Below are 24,099 nucleotides of genomic sequence, written 5' to 3'. Positions count from 1 at the left end.
AGCTCATGACATATGTGAAAATGTAGATAAACATGGGAAATACTTATGCTAAGTGAAATAAACTGTTACAGAAAGACAAATGGTACAAATACTCTTTATACGAATATCTAAAATAGACTCACAGAAGCAGAAAATATAGTAGTGGTTGCCATGAGACAGGTTTGGTGGAGGGTACAGGTAACTGAGGTACAGGTACAGGTACAGGTACAGGTAACTGAGAGAGTTAATTCTTAGGTGGGTTGATAAGGAGTCCAGGGCCCTCAAGGAGGAGAAAGGGGTCCAGGGCTCACAAGCACGAGAAAAGGACAAATTTTTTTTCTACATTCCTTCATGTTAGTACATAATACATTTTTTCCCTAAGCTCTGAGTTGTTATGACAGCAATCTATTTTGCCCAAGACTAACTTTTTTAAGCCCTAATGATTAACGACAAAATAACTCATCTTGCTCTAGGGTATGTTTTTTTCCTTAAGCTCTTATTAATGGCTTTATTCATGGCAAATACATGGTGAAACAGTGGAAACAGTGCCTGATTTTATTTTGGGGGGCTCCTAATCACTGTAGATGGTGATTGCTGCCATGAAATTAGAAGATGCTTACTACTTGGAAGGAAAGTATGATCAACCTAGACAGCATGTTAAAAAGCAGAGACATTACTTTGTCAACAAAGGTCCGTCTAGTCAAGGCTATGGTTTTTCCAGTGGCCATGTACGGATGTGAGAGTTGGACTGTGAGGAAGGCTGAGTGCCAAAGAATTGATGCTTTTGAACTATAGTGTTGGAGAAGACTTCTGAGAGTCCCTTGAACTGCAAGGAGATGCAACCAGTCCATCCTAAACGAGATCAGTCCTGGGTGTTCATTGGAAGGACTGATGTTGAAGCTGAAACTCCAATACTTTGGCCACTTGATGCAAAGAGCTGACTCATTTGAAAAGATCTTAATGCTGGGAAAGATTGAGAGCAGGAAGAGAAGGGAATGACAGAGGATGAGATTGTTGGATGGCATCACTGACTCAATGGACATGGGTTTGGGTGAACTCTGGGAGTTGGTGATGGACAGGGAGGCCTGACGTGCTGCGGTTCATGGGGTCACAAAGAGTCTGACAGGACTGAGCCACTGAACTGAACTGAACTGAATGGTTACATAATAACACTGTATCTTGCTTGGGACATCTTTCTTCTTCTTAACAGGAACCTTCTGACTAATCTTGTTACATATGTTGTGGGAATGGGTCTGGTAAGACCTTTCTATTGTTAGTAACTAATTGGAAAAATATATAAAGCCTTGATAAGACTAGGAGTGGTGGCTGCACAGTGCAGGAGCAGCAGCTGTATGGCGAAGGAGCAGCGAAGAGACTCCCCATGTCCAGGGTCAGGAACGGAGGCTGTGAGGAGATACCCCACATCCAAGGTAAGGAGCTGTGGCTTTGCTTTTATGGAGCAGCCATGAAGAGATACCCCACGTCTAAGGTAAGAGAAACCTGAGTAAGATGGTAGGTGCTAAGAGAGGGCATCAGAGGGCAGACAAACTAAAACCACAGTCACAGACTACTAGCCAATCTGATCACACGGACCACAGTCTTGTCTAACGCAATGAAACTAAGCCATGCCATGTGGGGCCACTCAAGATGGATGGGTCATGGTGGAGAGGTCTTACAGACTGTGGTCCACTGGAGAAGGAAATGGCAAACCACTTCAGTATTCTTGCCTTGAGAACCCCCTGAACAGTATGAAAATGCAAAAAGATAAGACACTGAAAGATGAACACCCCAGGTTGGTAGGTGCCTAATATGCTACTGGAGATCAGTGGAGAAATAACTCCAGAAAGAATGAAGGGATGGAACCAAAGCAAAAACAACACCCAGTTGTGGATGTACTGGTGATAGAAGTAAGGTCTGAAGTTGTAAAGAGCAATATTGCATAGGAACCTGGAATGTTAGGTCTATGAATCAAGGCAAATTGGAAGTAGTCAAACAGGAGATGGCAAGAGTAAACATCAATATTCTAGGAATCAGCGAACTAAAATGAACTGCAATGGGTCAATTTAATTCAGATTACCATTATATCTACTACTGTGGGCAGGAATCACTTAGAAGAAATGGAGTAGCCATCACAGTCAACAAGAGTCTGAAATTCAGTACTTTGATGCAATCTCAAAAACAACAGAATGATCTCTGTTCGTTTCCAAGGCAAACAATTCAATATCATGGTAATCCAAGTCTATGCCCTGACCAGTAACGCTGAAGAAGCTGAATGGTTTTATGAAGACCTACAAGACCATCTACAACTAACACCCCCAAAAAGATGTCCTTTTCACTATAGGGGACTGGAATACAAAAGTAGGAAGTCAAGAGATACCTGGAGTAACAGGCAAATTTGGCCTTGGAGTACAGAATGAAGCAGGGCAAAGGCTGATAGAGTTTTGCCAAGAGAATGCACTGGTCATAGCAAACACCCTATTCCAGCGACACAAGAGAAGACTCTACACATGGACATCACCAGATGACCAACACCGAAATCAGATTGATTATTTCTTTGCAGCCAAAGATGCAGAAGCTCTATACATTCAGCAAAAACAAGACTGGGAGCTGACTGTGGCTCAGATCCTGAACTCCTTATTGCCAAATTCAGACTTAAATTGAAGAAAGTAGGGAAAACCACTAGACCATTCAGGTATGATCCAAATTAAATCCCTTATGATTATACAGTGGAAGTGAGAAATAGATTTAAGGGCCTAGATCTGATAGACAGAGTGCCTGATTAACTACGGATGGAGGTTTGTGACATTGTACAGGAGACAGGGATCAAGATCATTCCCATGGAAAAGAAATGCGAAACAGCAAAATGGCTGTCTGAGGAAGCCTTACAAGTAGCTGTGAAAAGAAGAGAAGCAAAAAGCAAAGGAGAAAAGGAAAGATATACTCATTTGAATGCAGAGTTCCAAAGAATAGCAAGGAGAGATAAGAAAGATTTCCTCAGAGATCGATGCAAAGAAATAGAGGAAAATAATAGAATGGGAAAGACTGGAGATCTCCTCAAGAAAATTAGAGATACCAAGGGAACATTTCATGGAAAGATGGACTCAATAAAGGACAGAAATGGTATGGACCTGACAGAAGCAGAAGATATTAAGAAAAGGTGGCAAGAATACACAGAAATGTACAAAAAAGATCTTCAGGACCCAGATAATCACGATGGTGTGATCACTCACCTAGAGCCAGACATCCTGGAATGTGAAGTCAAGTGGGCCTTAAGAACCATCACTACGAACAAAGCTAGAGGAGGTGATGGAATTCCAGTTGAGCTATTTCAAATCCTGAAAGATGATGCTGTGAAAGTACTGCACACAATATGTCAGCAAATTTGGAAAACTCAGCAATGGCCACAGGACTGGAAATGCTCAGTTTTCACTTCAATCCCAAAGAAAGGCTACACAAAAGAATTCCCAATCTACTGCATAATTGCACTCATCTCACACGCTAGTAAAGAAATGCTCAAAATTCTCCAAGCCAGGCTTCAGCTATACATGAACCATGAACTTCAAGATATTCAAGCTGGTTTTAGAAAAGGCAGAGGAACCAGAGATCAAATTGCCAACATCTGCTGGTTCATTGAAAAAGCAAGAGAGTTACAGAAAAGCATCTATTTCTGCTTTATTGACTATGCCAAAGTCTTTGACTGTGTGGATCACAACAAACTGTGGAAAATTCAAGAGATGGGAATATCAGACTTCCAGACCTGCCTCTTGAGAAACCTGTATGCAGGTCAGGAAGCAACAGTTATAACGATATGGAACAACAGACGGGTTCCAAATAGGTAAAGGAGTATGTCAAGGCTGTATATTGTCACCCTGATTATTTAACTTATATGCAGAGTACATCATTAGAAAGGCTGAGCTAGAAGAAGCACAAGCTGAAATCAAGGTTGCCGGGAGAAATATCAGTAACCTCAGATACACAGATGACACCACCCTTATGGCAGAAAGTGAAGAAGAACTAAAGAGCCTCTTGATTAAAGTGAAAGAAGAGAGTGAAAAAGTTGGCTTAAAATTCAACATTCACAAAACTAAGATCATGGCATCCAGTCCCATCAGTTCATGGCAAATAAATGAGTAAACAGTGGCAACAGTGGCTGACTTTATTTTTTTGGGCTCCAAAATCACTGCAGATGGTGATTGCTGCCATGAAATTAGAAGACACTTACTCCTTGGAAGGGAAGTTATGACCAACCTAGACAGCATATTAAAAAGCAGAGACATTACTTCGTCAACAAATGTCCTTCTAGTCAAGGTTATGGTTTTTCCAGCCATCATATATGGATGTGAGAGTGGGACTATAAAGAAAGCTTAGCACCGAAGAACTGATGCCTTTGAACCATGGTGTTGGAGAAGACTCTTGAGAGTCATTTGGACTGCAAGGTGATCCACCCAGTCCATCCTAAAGGAGATCAATCCTGAGTGTTCATTGGAAGGACTGATGTTGAAGGTGAAACTCCAATACTTTGGCCACCTGCTGCAGAGAGCTGACTCATTTGAAAAGACCCTGATGCTGGGAAGATGCCAGGAGGAGACTGGGATGACAGAGGATGAGATGGTTGGATGGCATCACGGACTCAATGGACCTGGGTTTGGGTGAACTCCGGGAGTTGGTGATGGACAGGGAGGCCTGGCGTGCTGTGGTTCATGGGGTTGCAAAGAGTCCGACATGACTGAGCAACTGAACTGAACTGATAAGACTAGTAGGTGGAACACTTCTGATATCTATGTCAGAAGCTTTCTATGTCCCCTTTATACTTTTTAAAAACTCTGCTTACCTCATAGCTCAGCTGGTAAAGAATCTGCCAGCAATGCGGGAGACCCTGGCTTGATTCCTGGGTCAGGAAGATGCCCTCGAGAAGAGATAGGCTACCCACTCCAGTATTCTTGACTGGAGAATCCCCATGGACAGAAGAGCCTGGTGCACTACAGTCTCTGGGGTCGCAAAGAGTCAGACAAGACTGACTAAGGGCAGCACACAGCACAAAATTCTGCTACACAAAAGCTCTGTGTGATCAAGCCTCATCTCTGGTCCCAAAGTTAATTCTCTTCTTTGGAGATCATGAATCTGACACCATTTACTGTGAGCTATCATTAGTGTTTAATGAGCCAATGAGCATAAAATTTCAGTTATGTATTTGAAGGAAGATCTATCTTAATGTTATATATCTTTACCACGAAGACAAACAGAACACAAAGGAACACAAGGAAACAGAGGTGTAGGATATGAATTATCTAGACAGTGGTGTTGCATCATAGCTGTTAGCATATGTCCAAACTCATCAATTTGTACACTTAAGTCTGTACAGTTCTTTGTCTATCAGTAATATCTCAATCAAACAGCTAAAAGCTGCGAATGAAAAAAACTCATTAATGTATTTGGAAAGATGTAATCACGACTGAGTGACTGAACTGAACTGAATCCCCATTACACACGCACCAAATTAGACAAGATAGGTTGTTAAAATGATCCTTGTCATTAAAGTTTGTTCTGTCTCTAGTGTTGAAGAGGCCTGAAAAAATTGTGAAAGCACCTTATATCTCCTGAAAGCAACAATATGGAAAAAAACTTTAGAGTCCATCAGTTCATAATTTTAAGTCTTACAATCTATTATTAGGTGATTTAACAGAGCTGAGTCTCAGGTTTCTCTCTGTAAAACAAATATAAATAGTTCATGAACAATGCCTATGAAGACAAAACAAGTTTAATCTTAAAAAGTGAGAGTTGCTGTTATTGTGAAATTGTTGAATATCTCTATGTTTCACTTGAACAAAATGGTCACAAAAAGTACTAACACGAACACAGTGAAACTCATGTTTTACGGAACTCATAAATGAAGCTTAAATATTCCCCAATGACTATGAGGCAGTCTTTTGCTAATTGATGTCCAATTGAAAATGATGAATTTATTCTCCTATATTATCTTTAACTTCACAAAATTAAGGTACAGCATGGTACCTTAATCTCATGTTCCTAAAGGGTGCCCCTCCCAAGATGTTTAATGATGAAAACTTCATTAATCAACATCCAAGTTGATTTTCCATTAAAGTTTTCTGTATAATACATATCAAGCAATACATTTACCAAATAATAAACAGCATGATGTTTGTCACACAGAATATAACTGTGCATTTCAAAAGCTTCTTTGCCTTGGTGAAAACATTTCTTAACTGTAATTTTGATAAATGTTTTCTTTAGCTCCGTAGTTTCTGAAACATGAAATGTTAAAAATTGCCTGAGAGAAGATTCTAGAATATAAACTTTAAAAATTATGTCCAATATTCCTTCTTTCCTCTTCACGGGTATTAGAGATTAGTGGTTTGTATCTGAGGTCATGGACACCAGTGTAAAGACACCATGTTTAGCTTCCTTTCGTCTCCAGAGCAGACCATGTGACAGACTTCTAGCTGTTAGGATTGAAAGAGAAGTTTTATGTGGTATCTCTGGGAACCTTCTTTATTTAATTTTAATTAAAAAACTTTTTTTAAAATTAGAGGATAATTGCTTTACAATGTTGTGTTGGTTTCTACTGTACAGCAATGTGAATCAGCCATAATTATATATATATAACCCGCTCCTCTTGAGCTTCCTCCCACCCCCCCCCATCCCACCCCTCTAGGTTGTCACAGAGCCCCAGGCTGGACTCCCTGTGTTGTATAGCAGCTTCCCACTAGCTGTTTTACACGTGATAGTGTATATATGTCAAAGCTACTTTCTCGATTACCGTCTCTTTCCTTTGCTGTTCCACAAGTCCTTTCTCTACATCTACGTCTCCATTTCTTCCCTGTAAATCGGTTTGTCAGTCCTGCATTTCTAGATTCTATATATATATGCATTAACATATGATACTTTTCTCTTTCTGACTTACTTCTCTCTGTGTAACAGACTCTAGTAGGAACCTTCTTTAAAAGGAAGCCGCACATAACTGGCAGTTTTTTCTTCCCTTGTTCTCTCTTACTTTGAAGATCCAGAAACCACCAACTTGGGTCATAGGAACAAAGGCCACCCTTATAGGAACGAGAAAACTTGAACTGGAAGGAGACAAACTCTTTGAGAAAAGAGTTGACTTATGGGTTCTAAAATGATTACATTATGATAGAATATTACTTATTCAGGCAGAAAGGAACTTCTGTAATTAAAGCACTGCTATAATTTAAATTGTTAGTCTACTCTTTCCTTATTTTAGGTAACGCAGCAGGTGTATGATATTAACTCTTTTCTACTTTTTATCTGTTTTAATCTTTTTATATATCTTGTTTTTATCTTGAACATTTCATTTCATTATTTTGTGCACTTAGCTACCTACAAAGTAATTTTTATTTTACTTATATTGTTAAAAACTACACTAAAATAAAACTTTGCATTTATTGGTACTGTTACTTATGTTTATTTTTTTAACAATGCAATTAATTATTTAAATATTCTTAAGTGAAATGTTTATTTTTGCTTTTTAAAGATATTGACATTTGTATCTTCATATGTATCACACACAGTGATTTAAATGATACACTATTCCACTTGGGAATAGTTACTTACCAATAGTTAGTTCTATCATTTTCATTCCGTAAATGAATTTCCCAAGAATGGCATGACAGTAAAGATGGTTATTATACTGTATTCTCACAAAGAGGAAAACTTAATAATTAAATTATGTTTTATATTTTGAAATTTGTACTTGCGAAATTAAGACAATTTTAATAAAGACTTAAGTTAAAACTGAAGCCAACTGTAAGATAACCACTAACATCAAGTCAGAAGAAAAAAAACAGACTCTTCTCATTTAGAGCATTAAATAATCAATGTTAGATGAAAACAAAACAGGAGAGAGTCTGCAGAGCAGATATTTTGGAAATTTTGTTTAGTTTCTGACCTGATCAGATAATATTTGTAAACAGGGATAAAGAAAGTTAAAGAGTAGCAACAAAATGAAGTTGTTGCTCTTTAGTTGCTCAGTTGTGTTCGACTCTTTGTGACTCCCATGGAGTGTGGCCCACCAGGCTCCTCTGTCCATGAGATTATCCTGGCAAGAATACTGGAGTGGGTAGCCATTTTGTTCTCCAAAAGTGAAGTTAGTCGTTTGGTAAATGGGGCTTGAATTGAAGAAGTTAACATTTTTGAATTGCTTTTTTTTTTTTTTTACTTTGGCATTTTACCACCATTGAGTGGGAGTATAGAAAAGCATCTTTCCACTCTATATTTTCTGGCTACCTCTTGTGAAATCAAGAGGTAGCCAGAAAATATAGGACAAAGTAGCAGCTCCATCTGTTAGCCTTCTTCATAAAATAAAATGTGAATACACAGGACTGAGTATCTGAGGAGTGGTAATAATATTTGAGCATGATATCCAGAAAAAAACTTGTATGGAACATTACTAAATATTATTTTTAGAGTTTTATGAGTAACATACCATCTTATAAATATTTCTTATTACTCTCAAGCAATATTTCTCTAAGAATATCTTTCTCTTTTTCTTGGTCAAAGAAATATGTTGCATGTTTTGGATCAGTTTTGAATCTTGTGGAAGGTGTAAATTCCATATCTACAGATAGAATATCGATTGCTTCAATGTACTTATCAATATGTCATGAATAAAGCTGTATTATTTTGAATATTTTATTGTTTAATCTAGAATTATACACCATTTGTTGTAATAAATATTTAGCTATATATTCACTATAGTTGATTTGCAAAAGAAATAATACATTAACCTGGTATTGGTATTGAGAGCTCTGGTGAGCTACGGATATAATTGCCATTGAAATATAAATCACCAAGGGAAGGGAAGGGAAAGTCGCTCAGTCGTGTCCAACTCTTTGAGACCCATGGACTATGCAGTCCATGGAATTCTCCAGGCTAGAATACTGGAGTGGGTAGCCTTTCCCTTCTCCAGGGGATCTTCTCAACCCAGGGAGGAAACCCAGGTCTCCCACATTGCAGGCAGATTCTTTATCAGCTGAGCCACAAGAGAAGTCCAATAATACTGGGGTGGGTAGCCTATCCCTTCACCAGCGGATCTTCCCAACCCAGGAATCGAGCCGGGGTCTCCTACATTGCAGGTGAATTCTTTACCAACTGATCTATGAGGGAAGCCCATAAATCACCAAGGAGATTTGCAGACAAAATGAGACCTTAATTACCATTTTAAAAGAAAGGACATACTATCAGCAGTTCAGTTCAGTTGCTCAGCCATGTCCGACTCTTTGCGACCCCATGGACTGCAGCATTCCAAGCTTCCCTGTCCATCACCAACTCCTAGAGTTTACTCAAACATGTCCACTGAGTCGGCGATGCTATTCAACCATCTCATCCTCTGTAGACCCCTTCTCCTCCTGCCTTCAATCTTTCCAAGCATCAGGGTCTTTTCAAATGAGTCAGCTCTTTGCATCAGGTGGTCAAAGTATTGGAGTTTCAGCTTCAGCATCAGTTCTTCCAATGAATATTCAGGACTTATTTCCTTTAGGATGGACTGGTTGTATCTCCTTGCAGTAAGGGACTCTCAAGAGTCTTCTCCAACACCATCGTTCAAAAGCATCAATTCTTCGGTGCTCAGCTTTCCTTATAGTCCAACTCTCACATCCCAACCACTGGAAAAACCATAGCTTTGATGAGATGGATCTTTGTTGGCAAAGTAATATCTCACTTTTTAATAAGCTGTCTAGGTTGGTCTTGATTGGAAATTGGTAGGCAGGCACTTAGACAAAGGGCTAAGAGGAGTGAAAACAACCTCAAAGAAATAAAATATATTTTTCCTGTTAGTATATCTCATGAATTTTTATGTCCTCATAGAGAAAAATGAAAATTTTCAATTCCTAACGGGTATGAAAAGACCCAGGACAATGGACACAGTAGAATCTGTAGTTGACATGCAGATAGGATTGGCCAATTTTAATCTTAGGAGGAGGGCAACATTTTATACCTAGAGAAAAAAAAAATCTATTATCAAAATAATAGCATGTATGGGGAAATGCATTATAAAATTAAATACTGTGGATTTGGACCTAGCCTCCATTTCTCCTATTAATTAAGCACATTTAATTTTAATTTCTTCACTATTTCTGTGCTACTATTTCTACCCGGTCTGATCTTTCTTATTCTTTCTCTACAACATTTCATACCTACTGGCCTCATTTTTACCTATGGGCTAGCGGAAGTTGATAAAATTGTAGGTATGGCTACCACCAGATAAATGCCAGATTTCTATGAGTTCTAGTGTGTTTTCTTCCTTCCTTTAAGTAAAAATGAAAAAGTGTTAATGAAGCACTTCAGGGGAAAGAATAAAGAAACAAAAGACTTATTAGTAAAGAGACAGTGAGGTGAAACAAAAATAGAAAAGCTGGAAATGATGCTATTTCAGTTCAACTAACACTTTCTGAATACCTAGACTGGAATGATACTGTTCTAAGTACTAGCACTCTAAAGATTTCTGCCCTCAAGGAGTTATAAATTGAGTGAAAAGGAGAGATATAGTTTTTTTAAAAAAAATGTTAAATACGAAGAAGTAAGCATCATGAGAACTGGAGGAATGAATATATAAAAAGAACTGATGTACACAGGATTTCCTGTGTGTACACAAAGGTGATTCAGAAAAATTTCCCTGACAGGGAATAATCTAGCTGAATCTTAATGGAAGAGTACTAGTCAATGGAAAAGAATTTGGAAAGAACCAGGGGAAGGATGTTTCAGGCAGAGTAATATAAATAACTGAGAAGAAAAAAAGAAGCGAAAGGCAGAGAAGAAAGGGAAAGATATACTCAACTGAATGTAGAGTTCCAAAGAACAGTAAAGAGAGATAAAAAGGCCTTCTTAAACGAACAATGCAAAGTGTGGTCTTCTTTACAGACCGGGGCCTGGTGGACTGGAGTCAATGAAAAGAAAGAGGGAAAAGGAGAGAGAGAGAGAGCAGTATCTCTCGGGTTATGTTGAAAACCAATAAAGCCCATGCACAGGACTTGTACCGCTCACAAAGTCACAGGGCATCCTCTCAAGGAGGTCTTGAAAGCCCGGGAGAGAAAGTGAGCTTGGTAGGTTTCCACACTCCGACGAGAATGGAGACAGAAAAAAGGACGTGGGGGACGCAGGTCTCTCGTGGAGCAAGGGTATTTTATTATCAGAAATGCAGGCTTATATATCTTTAGTAAAATGATTACTCACCTATTACAAAGAATGAAATTCCATCAGTTGCAACAAAATGGATAGTCTAATACATACAAGGTCGCTGACACTGAAAAGAGTCACTGAAGGGAGTTACTGAAAGGAATCCAAGCAGGTACCCTTTCCCATGATCTTCGTCCTGAGAACTGCGTGCAGCTCTACTCATTCCCAGAATAGGAACTGATAAGGAAAAGAGAATCCTTGAGAAATGGCACACGAAGGAAGAAAAGTGCAACATACTGGATTCCTTAAAGTTAAATGTCCCTGACAGTCCCCTCTTTTTTATTTTTTCATAATTGGGGGTAACTATAGATACTTTAGTGAAAAAGGTCCTGACCGAATGAGTTTGTTTAGTTTGAACAATTTTAGTTGAAAGGCATCGGTACAATACACATATAACCATTAGGACAATTATTAGCATTACAATTTCAGATCCAATACTATGTATAATGCTTTGCAACCATCTTTGAGGGTCTGTCCTGGATAATTAATCAGCTAGTTGTTCAGCTAAGGTTTCCAGATTGTTGGAAGAGGGTAGACTCTTAGAGAAAGCTTCAAAGATTTCTTTTTGTAATAATTGTACATTTAAGGAAGCATTATCATGTAAGTCTTGCAAATAAAATTTGATTTATTTCCAATTGTAGGCACTATAGTTAAACTGAACAGGGGTAATATAAAATTAAGTAGAATCTCAGTCTCATTTTAGTATAACTTATTTTTGTAAATCTATTAATTGATCTCCAACCCATTGGTGGCTATTTTTATTTTCTGTATTTTATCTTGAACTTCCTCATTTATCTGAGCCTGAGTGGTCCACATAATATGAACATCTTTAGTCCAATTTTGGATAAAATTGTGTGTTTTGAATTGAGGTTTGTACAGAAATGCTGGCAACAGCAGCAGTAGTGCAAATGGCTATCAATCCCAAAATGCCAAGAATTAACAATGCAATGAATCGTTTAGATGGTAGAAGTAATTTAGTAAGTAACTGGGAAACAAGTCCGGTCATGGGATCTTCCTCCCAGGGTCGTTGGAGATCTATTGGCAACCATAGGTTATGTCGAGATTGAAGAATCAGAAGGGATTCATTTTTTATAGACATGGGGGAGTTAACACAAGTATATAGTTTGCAATTTATACACATTATAGAATGTAAAGTCTTATTAAATTGCAAGTTTTCTATAGCTACAACAAAAGGAAGGGGAACACAAGCTTGTATGAAATACAAATGATTATAATGAAAGGAATAATGACTAGAACCATGATTAGTCTTTGTGAAATATCCAGTCCAAGTTACAAGTTCTTTGGTGCTCGCAGCAGGCTTCCAAATGTCCCATTGTTCAGGCCCAATCCATTTATTGAGGACAATTTCAGGCTGAGGGGGTGCCATTTCACTGTCAAGCCAGCCAAGAAGTCCTTTGTCATGGTAATGTTCCATCATAATATTGGTAATCTTCTATGCTACTTGAGTAGCATAATGACATACAGTGCTGTTAATACCATCTGAACAGTCAGACAACCACGTACCATGGGGTCCCCAATGGACAATGGTGTAATTGGCCACAAACAATCATTTTCCTGATTTGACTTGACATCTGTCTCAACGAACATGAGTATATTTAAACTTTTTATAAGTAAACCCTTTGCATAATGTTTCTTGTCCTTTTCCTAGAGTTTTAGTAGTGTTGATATGGTTCTCATAAAAAGAAAAGGCAGTAAATAATCTAAGCAATGTCCGAAAGTCCTTTTTTGGAGGCAGGTCGAAGGCCCAAGTTTGTTGGCTAACGTTTATCCATAATTCTGCTGGGCCTGTGCATAAAGGAAGGATTTCATAACCTAGAAAAATATTAATTAGTGAATTATGAAATGAAATCTTTATGAAATCCTTCCTTCTTCCTCAGGGTGTGAGGGCCCCTCCAGGCTCCAAGGAGGAGGTATATGTATTGAGTCATTGGTAGATACGATTGGTCCTCTCTCTGTCCATTCTACAACCTGTAGTAAAGAGGGTTTGGGTATATAAGCCCAGTAAGTATGATTCATTAATTTAGCTTGAGCAGGGGAAGCAAAAGCAAGCAAAGCAAGCATAGCAACAAAAGTATTTTCTGGATTCCGAGGCATTCCCTGTTGAGAAACCAGATTTTCAGCTTGATTAGTAAGAATTTTTATCTGTCCCCAAGTAAGGAGATTATAAGGTTGATGATGTTGAGCGTGGTGTTTTTTGGAAATTTTAAAGCCGCCACTGCTTGTACTGGAATCTCCTTCTCCTGGGGATTTCACTGTTTCTTCTCTATCTTGAACACTGGTGGCTCCCCTGGGGTGGATCTTCCAAAGAGGAAGCCAAGTGAGTTCATTGGATTCATCTGGAGAAATACAAGCTTACCTCTTTCTCTGTAATATTAATTTTCCAGATTTCCATTGTTTAGTCAACCCGTCTTGATACCAAATGGGCAGAGGAGGGGAAGTATCCTTCAATGCCTTGAAATGTTTTTATGCTTTTGTAAAAATTTTTTTTTTGTGGTAAGTTTAATAAATTTAAAACAAATAAAGCTGTATTAACAATAGTTATAGGATTAAAGAATATATTGTGTTCAGTCAGTTCAGTTCAGTTCAGTCACTCAGTTGTGTCTGACTCTTTGAGACCCCATGAATTGCAGCACGCCAGGCCTCCCTGTCCATCACCAACTCCCAGAATTCACTCAAACTCATGTCCATCGAGTTGATGATACCATCCAGCCATCTTATCCTCTGTCGTCCCCTTCTCCTCCTGCCCCCAATCCCTCCCAGCATTTGAGTCTTCTCCAATGAGTCAACTCTTTGCATGAGGTGGCCAAAGTATTGGAGTTTCAGCTTTAGCATCATTCCTTCCAAAGAAATCCCAGGGCTGATCTCCTTTAGAATGGACTGGTTGGATCTCCTTGCAGTCCAAGGGACTCTCAAGAGTCTTCTCCAACACCACAGTTCAAAAGCATCAATTCCTCAGCACTCAGCTTTCTTAACAGTCCAACTCTCACATCCATACATGACCACTGGAAAAACCATAGCCTTGACTAGATGGACCTTTGTTGGCAAAGTGATGTCTCTGCTTTTGAATATGCTATCTAGGTTGGTCATAACTTTCCTTCCAAGGAGTAAGCGTCTTTTAATTTCATGGCTGCAGTCACCATCTGCAGTGATTTTGGACCCCCCAAAATAAAGTCTGACACTGTTCCCACTGTTTCCCCATCTATTTCCCATGAAGTGATGCAACCAGATGCCATGATCTTCGTTTTCTGAATGTTGAGCCTTCAGCCAACTTTTTCACTCTCCTCTTTCACTTTCATCAAGAGGCTTTTTAGTTCCTCTTCACTTTCTGCCATAAGGGTGGTGTCATCTGCATATCTGAGGTTATTGATCTTTCTCCCAGCAAAATTGATTCCAGCTTGTGCTTCTTCCAGTCCAGCATTTCTCATGATGTACTCTGCATAGAAGTTAAATAAGCAGGGTGACAATATACAGCCTTGACGTACTCCTTTACCTGTTTGGAACCAGTCTGTTGCTCCATATCTAGTTCTAACTGTTGCTTCCTGACCTGCATATAGGTTATATTGTGTTGGAATCTAGTAAAGTCTGCTCTGGATAAGGAAGATAGAAGTGTTCCTATGTATTCCCCCTTTTTTTATTTTTTCATTTGTAGTTTAAGTGTGTGATGTGCTCGTTTAATTATGTCCTGTGCTTGTGGATTGTAAGGAATGTCTGTAATATGTTTAATAGAAAAAGATTGTAAAATTTGTTTGAATTGTCTAGAAGTATGGCAGGGCCATTGTCTGTTTTTATAGAACTAGGAGTTCCCATTATAGCAAAACAAGTTAGTAAATGATTTATAACGTGTTGTGTAGTTTCACCTTGAAGAGGTGTGGCCCAGATAAAAGAAGAGTTTGTGTCGATACAGACATGTAAGAAAGAAGATGGAGCGAATTCAGGGCAATGAGTCACATCCATTTGCCATAACTTGTTAGGTTGTAATCTTCGAGGATTGGTACCTTCTGCAATGGGTCAAAGTTGTAAGGGTTTACAAGTAGAGCAATTATTAATGATTTCTTTAGCTTGGCGGTATGGAATTTTTTACATATGGAGTAAGGAGCCAGCATTATTGTGTAATAAAGCAAGTTGTTTTTTGGGAGTAGCAAAGGAAACAAGTTTATCAGCTTGTTCATTACCATGAGTCATAGGGCCGGGAAGGCAAGAATGTATTCAAATATGAGTAATATAAATGGGAGAAGTGCATTTTCTAATAATAGATTGCAGTTCAAAAAAAAGTTGTTGAATAGCAGGTTGATTGGAGTTTATAGTGGAGGTTTCTATATTTTTTAATACAAAAACTAAATATAAGGAATCAGAGACTATATTAATGGGGTAGGATGTAAGTAAATAACTTCAATGCGAGCATATAATTCATATTGTTGAGCAGAATGAAATTTAGTATAAAAATTTTTATATTCTTTAAGAGAGCAGAATGAGGCTTTGGCGTCTTGGGTCCCATCTATAGAAAACATCAGCTTGAGGTATAGGTTGTGAGCTGACAATGTGGGAGATAATAAATTCAGTATTTTTGAAGAAATTTTAGAGCTTGTCAGAAGGATAATGAAATGAAATTTCTCCAAAATATTTTAGAAAGGCTATTGGAAATCAATAGAGGTTTGTAATGCATTTTCAAATTGAGATTTATTAATATATATAACAATTTTATGAGGATCAGAGCCAATTAATGTCTTAGTTCTATTTCTTCTACTGGTAACAAATAAAACGATTAAATCAAGATAGGGTGTAAGTGATTTTGTCCCTCTAAAATGTGTATAGATCTATTTTATTAGGTGTTAAGGTTGGGCAAGAAGTCCTATGGGGGAATGGAGAGAGGGGAGTATGGATAATTTTAGAGGTAAATCAAGGCTAATTTGTGTAAAAAATTGCTGTTGTAAAATATTTTGTATTAGCTGTAAAAAGAAGAGAAGTGAAAATCAAAGGAGAAAAGGAAAGATATAAGCATCTGAATGCACAGTTGCAAAGAATAGCAAGGAGAGATAAGAAAGCCTTCCTCCGCGATCAATACAAAGAAATAGAGGAAAACAACAGAATGGGAAAGACTAGAGATTTCTTCAAGAAAATTAGAGATACCAAGGGAACATTTCATGCAAAGATGGGCTCAATAAAGGACAGAAATGGTATGGACCTAACAGAAGCAGAAGACATTAAGAAGAGGTGGCAAGAATACCCAGAAGAACTGTACAGAAAAGATCTTCATGACCAAGATAATCATGATAGTGTGGTAACTCACCTAGAGCCAGACATCCTGAAATGTGAAGTCAAGTGGGCCTTAGAAAGCATCACTACGAACAAAGCTAGTGGGGATGACGGAATTCCAGTTGAGCTATTTCAAATCCTCAAAGATGATGCTGTAAAAGTGCTGCACTCAGTATGCAGGCAAATTTGGAAAACTCAGCAGTGGTCACAGGACTGGAAAAGGTCAGTTTTCATTGCAATCCCAAAGAAAGGCAATGCCAAAGAATGCTCAAACTACCGCACAATTGCACTCATCTCACACACTAGTTAAGTAATGCTCAACATTCTCCAAGACAGGCTTCAGCAATACATGAACCATGAACTTCCAAATGTTCAAGTTGGTTTTAGAAAAGGCAGAGGAACCAGAGATCCAATTGCCAACATCTGCTGGATCATCGAAAAAGCAAGAGACTTCCAGAAAAACATCTATTTCTGCTTTATTGACTATGCCAAAGCCTTTGACTGTGTGGATCACAATAAATGGTGGAAAATTCTTAAAGAGATGGGCATACCAGACCACCTGAACTGCCTCTTGAGAAACCTATATACAGGTTGGGAAGCAACAGTTAAAACTGGACATGGAACAACAGACTGGTTCCAAATAGGAAAAGGAGTACGTCAAGGCTGTATATTGTCACCCTGCTTATTTAACTTCTATGCAGAGTACATCATGAGAAATGCTGGACTGGAAGAAACACAAGCTGGAATCAAGATTGCTGGGAGAAAGATCAATAACCTCAGATATGCAGATGACACCACCCTTATGGCAGAAAGTGAAGAGGAACTAAAAAGCCTCTTGATAAAAGTGAAAGAGGAGAGTGAAAAAGTTGGCTGAAGGCTCAACATTCAGAAAACGAAGATCATGGCATCTGGTTGCATCACTTCATGGGAAATAGTTGAGGAAACAGTGTCAGACTTTGTTTTTTTGGGCTCCAAAATCACTGCAGATGGTGACTGCAGCCATGAAATTAAAAGACAGTTACTTCTTGGAAGGAAAGTTATGACCAATCTAGATAGCATATTCAAAAGCAGAGACATTACTTTGCCAACAAAGGTCCGTCTAGTCAAGGCTATGGTTTTTCCAGTGGTCATGTATGGATGTGAGAGTTGGACTGTGAATAAGGCTGAGTGCCGAAGAATTGATGCTTTTGAACTGTGGTGTTGGCGAAGACTCTTGAGAGTCCCTTGGACTGCAAGGAGATCCAACCAGTCCATTCTAAAGGAGATCAGCCCTGGGATTTCTTTGGAAGGAATGATGCTAAAGCTGAAACTCCAGTACTTTGGCCACCTCATGCGAAGAGTTGACTCATTGGAAAAGACTCTGATGCTGGGAGGGATTGGGGGCAGGAGGAGAAGGGGACGACAGAGGATGAGATGGCTGGATGGCATCACTGACTCCATAGACATGAGTCTGAGTGAACTCCAGGAGTTGGTGATGGACAGGGAGGCCTGGCATGCTGCGATTCATGGGGTTGCAAAGAGTCAGACACGACTGAGCGAATGAACTGAACTAACTGATAGTATAAGTAAATACCTTATTATTAGATTAAGGGGTGCATCTATCACATAAGGTTGTAATGTTGTAGGCTGGCCTTCTGGTCTTTCACAAGGGTAAATTTGAATGTTTCAATAGACTTCTTGTATTTTGGTTTGAGAAATTTCTTTAATTTAGTAAGAAATTTTCTGTACAGGCCAAGATTTAGGCCATAAGTGTTTGGAAATACTAGTGATATTGGATCTGGTATTGAGGAGATTAGAAAATCTTTTATCATTAATTTTGATATTTATATTTGGCTGGGCATATTCAGATACCAGTGATGTCCACAAAGAGTGTTTTTGATCTGTATTTCCTAATTAATTTGTGTGTATATCGTTAGAAGAATTAATAGAAATATAAGGTAAAATAAATAATTGGGCAATTTTGTCTCTTTTCTTGAATTGCCATAGTATCTGAGATGACATGATAATTTGAATTTCTCCCTTATAATCTTAATCAATTATTCCAGGGTGAACAGTAATTTCCTCAGAAGTCAAGCTAGATTAGTCAAGTAAAAGGCCAAAGGTTTGTGGAGGTAGGGGTCCGAAAAGTCCAGCAGGTGTTCTAGAAGGGATTGTTTGAGGGGAAAATGGAGTTTGCCCCTGTTTTTTTGTTGAAGGGGACCTGGAGAGTCCCCTGTTTGAAGTTTTTCAAAATAAGTTTTCTCTCATATCATATTTAGATTGACAGTCTTTGGCCCAATGTATCCCCTTATGGCAGCGAAGGTAGATTTTTGGAAATTTTTTATTTTTAAATTTTTTATTAATTTTAATTTTTTTTGCATGTTTCTTAGGGCAATCCTTTTTCAAATGGGTCTTATCCCCATAGGCAAAGTATCCTTCATTTCCCTTTTTAAAAGCAGCAGCCATTGTTTTAGCTAACATTTGTATTTTATGTGTCTCAGACCCTAGATTGCGGCAAGCCTTCAAGTAATCGATAACAGTCCTGGTCTCACTTATTGGAGTGATAGCCCTTTGACATTCTTGATTTGCATTCTCATATGTAAGCAGTTTTTCTAGTTGTATTTTGGTTTCTTGGTTTCTCTAGTTGTATTTGGTTTCTAATTACACTATGGGAAGTAGTAGTTTCTAGTCTAGCTAGAAAATCAGCATAGGCTTTATTAGGCCCTTTCCCAAGACATATATTTTGAGATAACTTTGGCGCAAGATTAGTCAGGGAGAACAGGTTCTAAACAACGTCTCTGGGCAAGATGTACTGTCACTGTGTAATCAGGGGTGCAAGTATTGAGATACAAGTTCCCAGGCAAGATTTGTTACAATTATAATCATTAACATAGACCCTAAGAAAAGCATTTATATGAGTAAGACATTGTGCTGTGTAATTATTAGTTCTGGACCTAAAGAAAGGTCAGTTTTCTGGCAAGATACATTGTTGTACAAGGCTTAAGGAAAGCATGAGTGAGAATGTTTGCTTTCTCTTTATAGGGCCTTGGACTGTCTGCTTAAGCTTTAACTCTTTCATTTCCTCCTGCTTTTAGAAGAATATGGTTGTCAGGGAAAGGGGTGGAGAAATCATTTTGTAACTTTTTCCTGTTGGAAAGTGGTGTAGACCCTAACATGTTGAGGCAATATATTTTCTTTATCCTCATACTGAGGATCTTTGATCTAGGGGCCCCAAGTAATAGTTGGAAAAGCCTATGGCAATCATGGGAGCTTGAGTAATTATTTGTAACTTAAATGCCTCAAACCTCTTAGATATAAAAGTCATTATATAGTTGCAGATATAAAAAGCAAACAGCAAGAATAAGATGACTACAATTATTACTGTCAAAATAGTTTTCCACCATTTGGAGATAAGCCTCTATTTGCTGGTGTGAAACTGAAAGTCTTTAAACTTTAAATAAATGATGAAGTAAAGTAGAAAAATGGTGGGGCTTTCCAGCCGTTTGTCCCATAAACCCTCACTTACATGACCTCAGTAGGTCCCAGTCACTCTGTCCAGAATACCATGAATTCCAGGTCCCTGTTTGGGTACACGTGCAGTCTTTACAGACCGGGGCCTGGTGGACCAGAGTTGATGGAAAGAAAGAGGGACAAAGAGAGAGAGAGCAGTATCTCTCGGGTTACGTGGAAAACCAATAAATCCCATGTACAGGACTTGTACTGCTCACGAAGTCACAGGGCGTCCTCTCAAGGAGGTCTTGAAAGCCCAGGCAAGAAAGTGAGCTCGGTAGGTTTCCACACTCCGACAAGAATGAAGACAGAAAGAAAGACGTGGGGGACCCAGGTCTCTCGTGGAGCAAGGGTATTTTATTATCAGAAATGCAGGCTTATATATCTTTAGTAAAATGATTACTCAGCTATTACAAAGAATGAAATTCCATCAGTTGCAACAAAATGGATAGTCTAATACATATAGGGTCGCTAATGCTGAAAAGAGTCACTGAAGGGAGTTACTGAAAGGAATCCAAGCAGGTACCCTTTCCCATGATCTCCGTCCTGAGAACTGCGTGCAGCTCTACTCATTCCCAGAATAGGAACTGATAAGGAAAAGAGAATCCTTGAGAAATGGCACGCAAAGGAAGAAAAGTGCAATGTATTGGATTCCTTAAAGTTAAACGTCCCTGACACAAAGAAATAGAGGAAAACAACAGATTTGAGAAAGACTAGAGATCTCTTCAAGAAAAATGTCAAGGGAAAATTTCAAGCAAAAATGGGCATGATAAAGGACAGAAATGGTGAGGACCTAACAGAAGCAGAAAAGATTAAGAAGAGGTGACAAGGATACACAGAACTATGCAAATGAAGGTGTTAATGACCCAGATAACCACGTTGGTGGGTCATTCACTTAGAGCCCGACATCCTAGAGTGCGACATCAAGTGGACCTTAGGAAGCATCACTACAAAAAAAGCTAGTGGAGGTGATGGGGTTGTAGCTGAATTATTTAAATTCTTAAAAGATGATGCTGTTAAAGTGCCACACTCAATTTGTCAGAAAATTTGGAAAAATAAGCAGTGGCCACAGCATTGGAAAATGTCAGGTTTCATTCCAATCCCTAAGATGGGCAATGCCAAGTAATGTTCAAACTATAATATGTTCCCTGCATTTCACATACTAGCAAGGTTATTATCAAAATCCTTCAAGCTAGTCTTCAGCAGTATGTCAACTGAGAACTTCCAGATGGACAAGTTAGATTTAGAAAGGGAAAAAGAACCAGAGATCAAATTGCCAACATTTGTTGGATCATGGAGAAAGCAAGAGAGTTCCAGAAAAAACTTCTGCTTCATTGACTACACTAAAGCCTTTGACTGTGTGGATCACAACAAACTGTGGAAAATTCTTAAAGAGATGGGAGTACCACGCCACCTTACCTGTCTCCTGAGAAACCTGTTTGCAAGTCAAGAAACAGCAGTTAGAACTGTCTAACAACTATTAGAATTGAGGCAGACTAATTGAATGGACATGAATTTGAGCAAACTCCAGAATATAGTGGAGGACAGAGGAGACTGGCATGCTGCAGTCCATGGGGTCACAAAGAGTTGGACATGACTTAGTGACTGAACAACAGCAATAGTAGAATAATGAGAGAATAAATCTGAGGGAAATAATTCTGGAGTTGGGGAAATTAGTGAGGAGATATTGGAGTAAGCAAGATAAAAATAAGGACCAGAACGAAGGTCGTCTTACTTTGAATAAAGAAGACATATTGGATTTGAGAAATATTTTGGAACTATAATTATATAGCCTTAGGAATTGATTGTTGTGTACAATAAGGAGCAGACATCTAGAATGACTTATTTACATTGCATAACAGTGTGAAGAGTAGTGCCAATATGTGAGGTGAGATTCAGAATGTAAAATTCTGGCAGTTAAGATGAGGTGAACTCTTTTAAAAGGAAACATCTGGAGAATGTCCAGAAATATATGTCAGTTTATAAAATACAAAGTATATATAAAATACAAAATCCAGGTGCTGAATTAGAATTATACATATGTAGATATGAACATTACTAGTATATAATCCTGATTAAAATATGATAGCAAATACAATCACCCAGAAAATAAAGGTAGATTAAAATATGAAAATTCAATGAATAAAAATTAGTCATAGAAATCAGTAATACATAATGAGAGAGTGAAGAAAGAAGTTCACAAAGAAAACAAATCAGAAAAAAGATCCAAGGAATTTTGAGAAGAATCAGGAAATTGACATGTCACAGAAAAAAACGGAGTAGTTTTCCAGAAGTCAGAAATGATCAATACTGTGAAATAATTAATGAGATCACTGTAGGAGGAAGACTGAAAAATGTCCAGTAGATACAGAAATATGAAGGTTAGTGGTGACAGTTGCCTGAGGAGTTTCAATTAATGACTGGAGTGTGTCAGGAATGAATTGGAAATGAGGAGAACTAATACTCTATTTTCAAGACCGTTGGCTAAGACAGAAATGTGCTTAATGATACGAAGTTCTTGTGTATAGAATAGGTTCTGGAAGGAGACTTTACTAAAGCTCCTGAACTCAATTTTATAATAGTCACAACCATTTTCATCTTATGAGCTAAATATTTTCATGTTAATGAACTATATGTTTTCATATGAATTTTGCTATGAAACAATATAGCAGTCTTCCAAAGTATTACTCTAATTTGCTATTTGCCATATTTATAATAGAATCAGCTCATTTGTAAAAGTTTAAGTGATAAAGTACTTAACTTTAGATAGCCCCTTAAATATGTGGATGTTTACTTTTATTATTTAGCACATTAAATGTCCAAGACTGGTATGACTTCAATAACGATGTTTATTATGCTGTATATACACAAAGTGTAAAGATTAAGGATGTAGTAATTCACTCATGGTTCATATTTGCTGATTTAGCCTTATAAAAAATATGTAAAGAGCATTACAAAAGCATACTTTAAATTGATATAGAAGAAAATAAGGACATTATTAGTTGCATAAATACCAGTTTATAAAATACAAAGTATATATAAAATACAAAATCCAGGTGCAAATAATAAAATAATTTTATTCATAATATTATTTAGTTGATTTTGGAACGTGAGGAAGCAAGAGATAAACTGCTTGTTTAAACAGAGAACACATTTTAGAAATGATATAGAATGTATGCCCTTGTCTATGCAACATGTATAAAAGTGGATAGAAAATTTACAAGAGGAGAGCAAAAATTATTCTTAGAGATTTTGGTAAATAAGTTTTAAAGAAATAAACACTTTTTGATTTACCTTCCACTGTTTTTGTCATTTGATAGCCCCCACTGCATTTAGAAAGCATCTGTGCAGTCTGAATTTTCTGGTTATCATTTATAAATTTAACCAAATTGCCCTCAAAAATTCTGAAGTTTTCCTTGGGTCCTTCACAGTATAGAAAAAGAGCCAAATCCTTATTTTATTCACATCTTCTTTAGGTTATAAACGTTATTTCACAAAACAACATCATTGTCTTAAAACATGCAACCATAGTGTATAAACCGTTTTGAGGTTTTTCTAATATCTGGTTCTCTTCTGCTTCCATGAACAGAAAAGGTAGCTCTTCTCCGGTATCATCCTGGTAGGTGGTAGCTCCTGGTGGTAGCACCCTGGTGGTAGCACCACCCTGGTAGGTAGACAGGACCTGACTAATTCTGGGCTATGAAATAAGGGCAGGCTGTTGTCTGTCACTTCTTTGCTGGCACAGTGAAGAACTCATGAACAATTTTCCCGTGTCTTTCTCTGCAGTGGTGATTGTGAAGGAGACAAATTAAGATGATGGGTCCATAACATGGAAGTACCCTGAATCAATGTTGCTGCATGAGGACTCCTATCCTGAGGCTGTCCAGACCTGCTGCTGACTTTGTGTGAATAAATAAACATTAGATGCGTTGAGTCACTGAGTTTTGGAGATTATTTTTCATTGAGAACAACCTACCCTATCTTGACCAAATAACATTCAGAGTGTCCTTTGAATCTAAAGCAAGACCTGTCACCCAATTACCTTTTTCCTTGGGTTAGTATCTCCGAAGGAGAGTTGGAAAAGAAAAAGAGAGGAGGGAGAAAGTGAGTGGAATGGAGCCAAATGAGATGTTAATAAAATCCCCAAGA

At 38.1% G+C, this 24,099-nt stretch overlaps 1 long non-coding RNA gene across 1 annotated transcript; it reads left to right on the top strand.

Annotated features, from left to right (window-relative positions):
• The first annotated feature begins 984 nt into the window (after positions 1-984).
• On the top strand, positions 985-23,883 carry LOC132346261 (uncharacterized). The gene is made up of 2 exons (XR_009496036.1): positions 985-1,409; positions 23,737-23,883. It is a non-coding gene; the product is annotated as an uncharacterized lncRNA (long non-coding RNA).
• The last annotated feature ends 216 nt before the right edge of the window (positions 23,884-24,099 follow it).

This window comes from Bos taurus, chromosome 1 (genome assembly GCF_002263795.3).
Source record: "Bos taurus isolate L1 Dominette 01449 registration number 42190680 breed Hereford chromosome 1, ARS-UCD2.0, whole genome shotgun sequence".
NCBI lineage: Eukaryota > Metazoa > Chordata > Mammalia > Artiodactyla > Bovidae > Bos > Bos taurus.
Note: the sequence above shows the minus strand (reverse complement) of the source record. Positions and strands in the feature narration are given on the sequence as shown.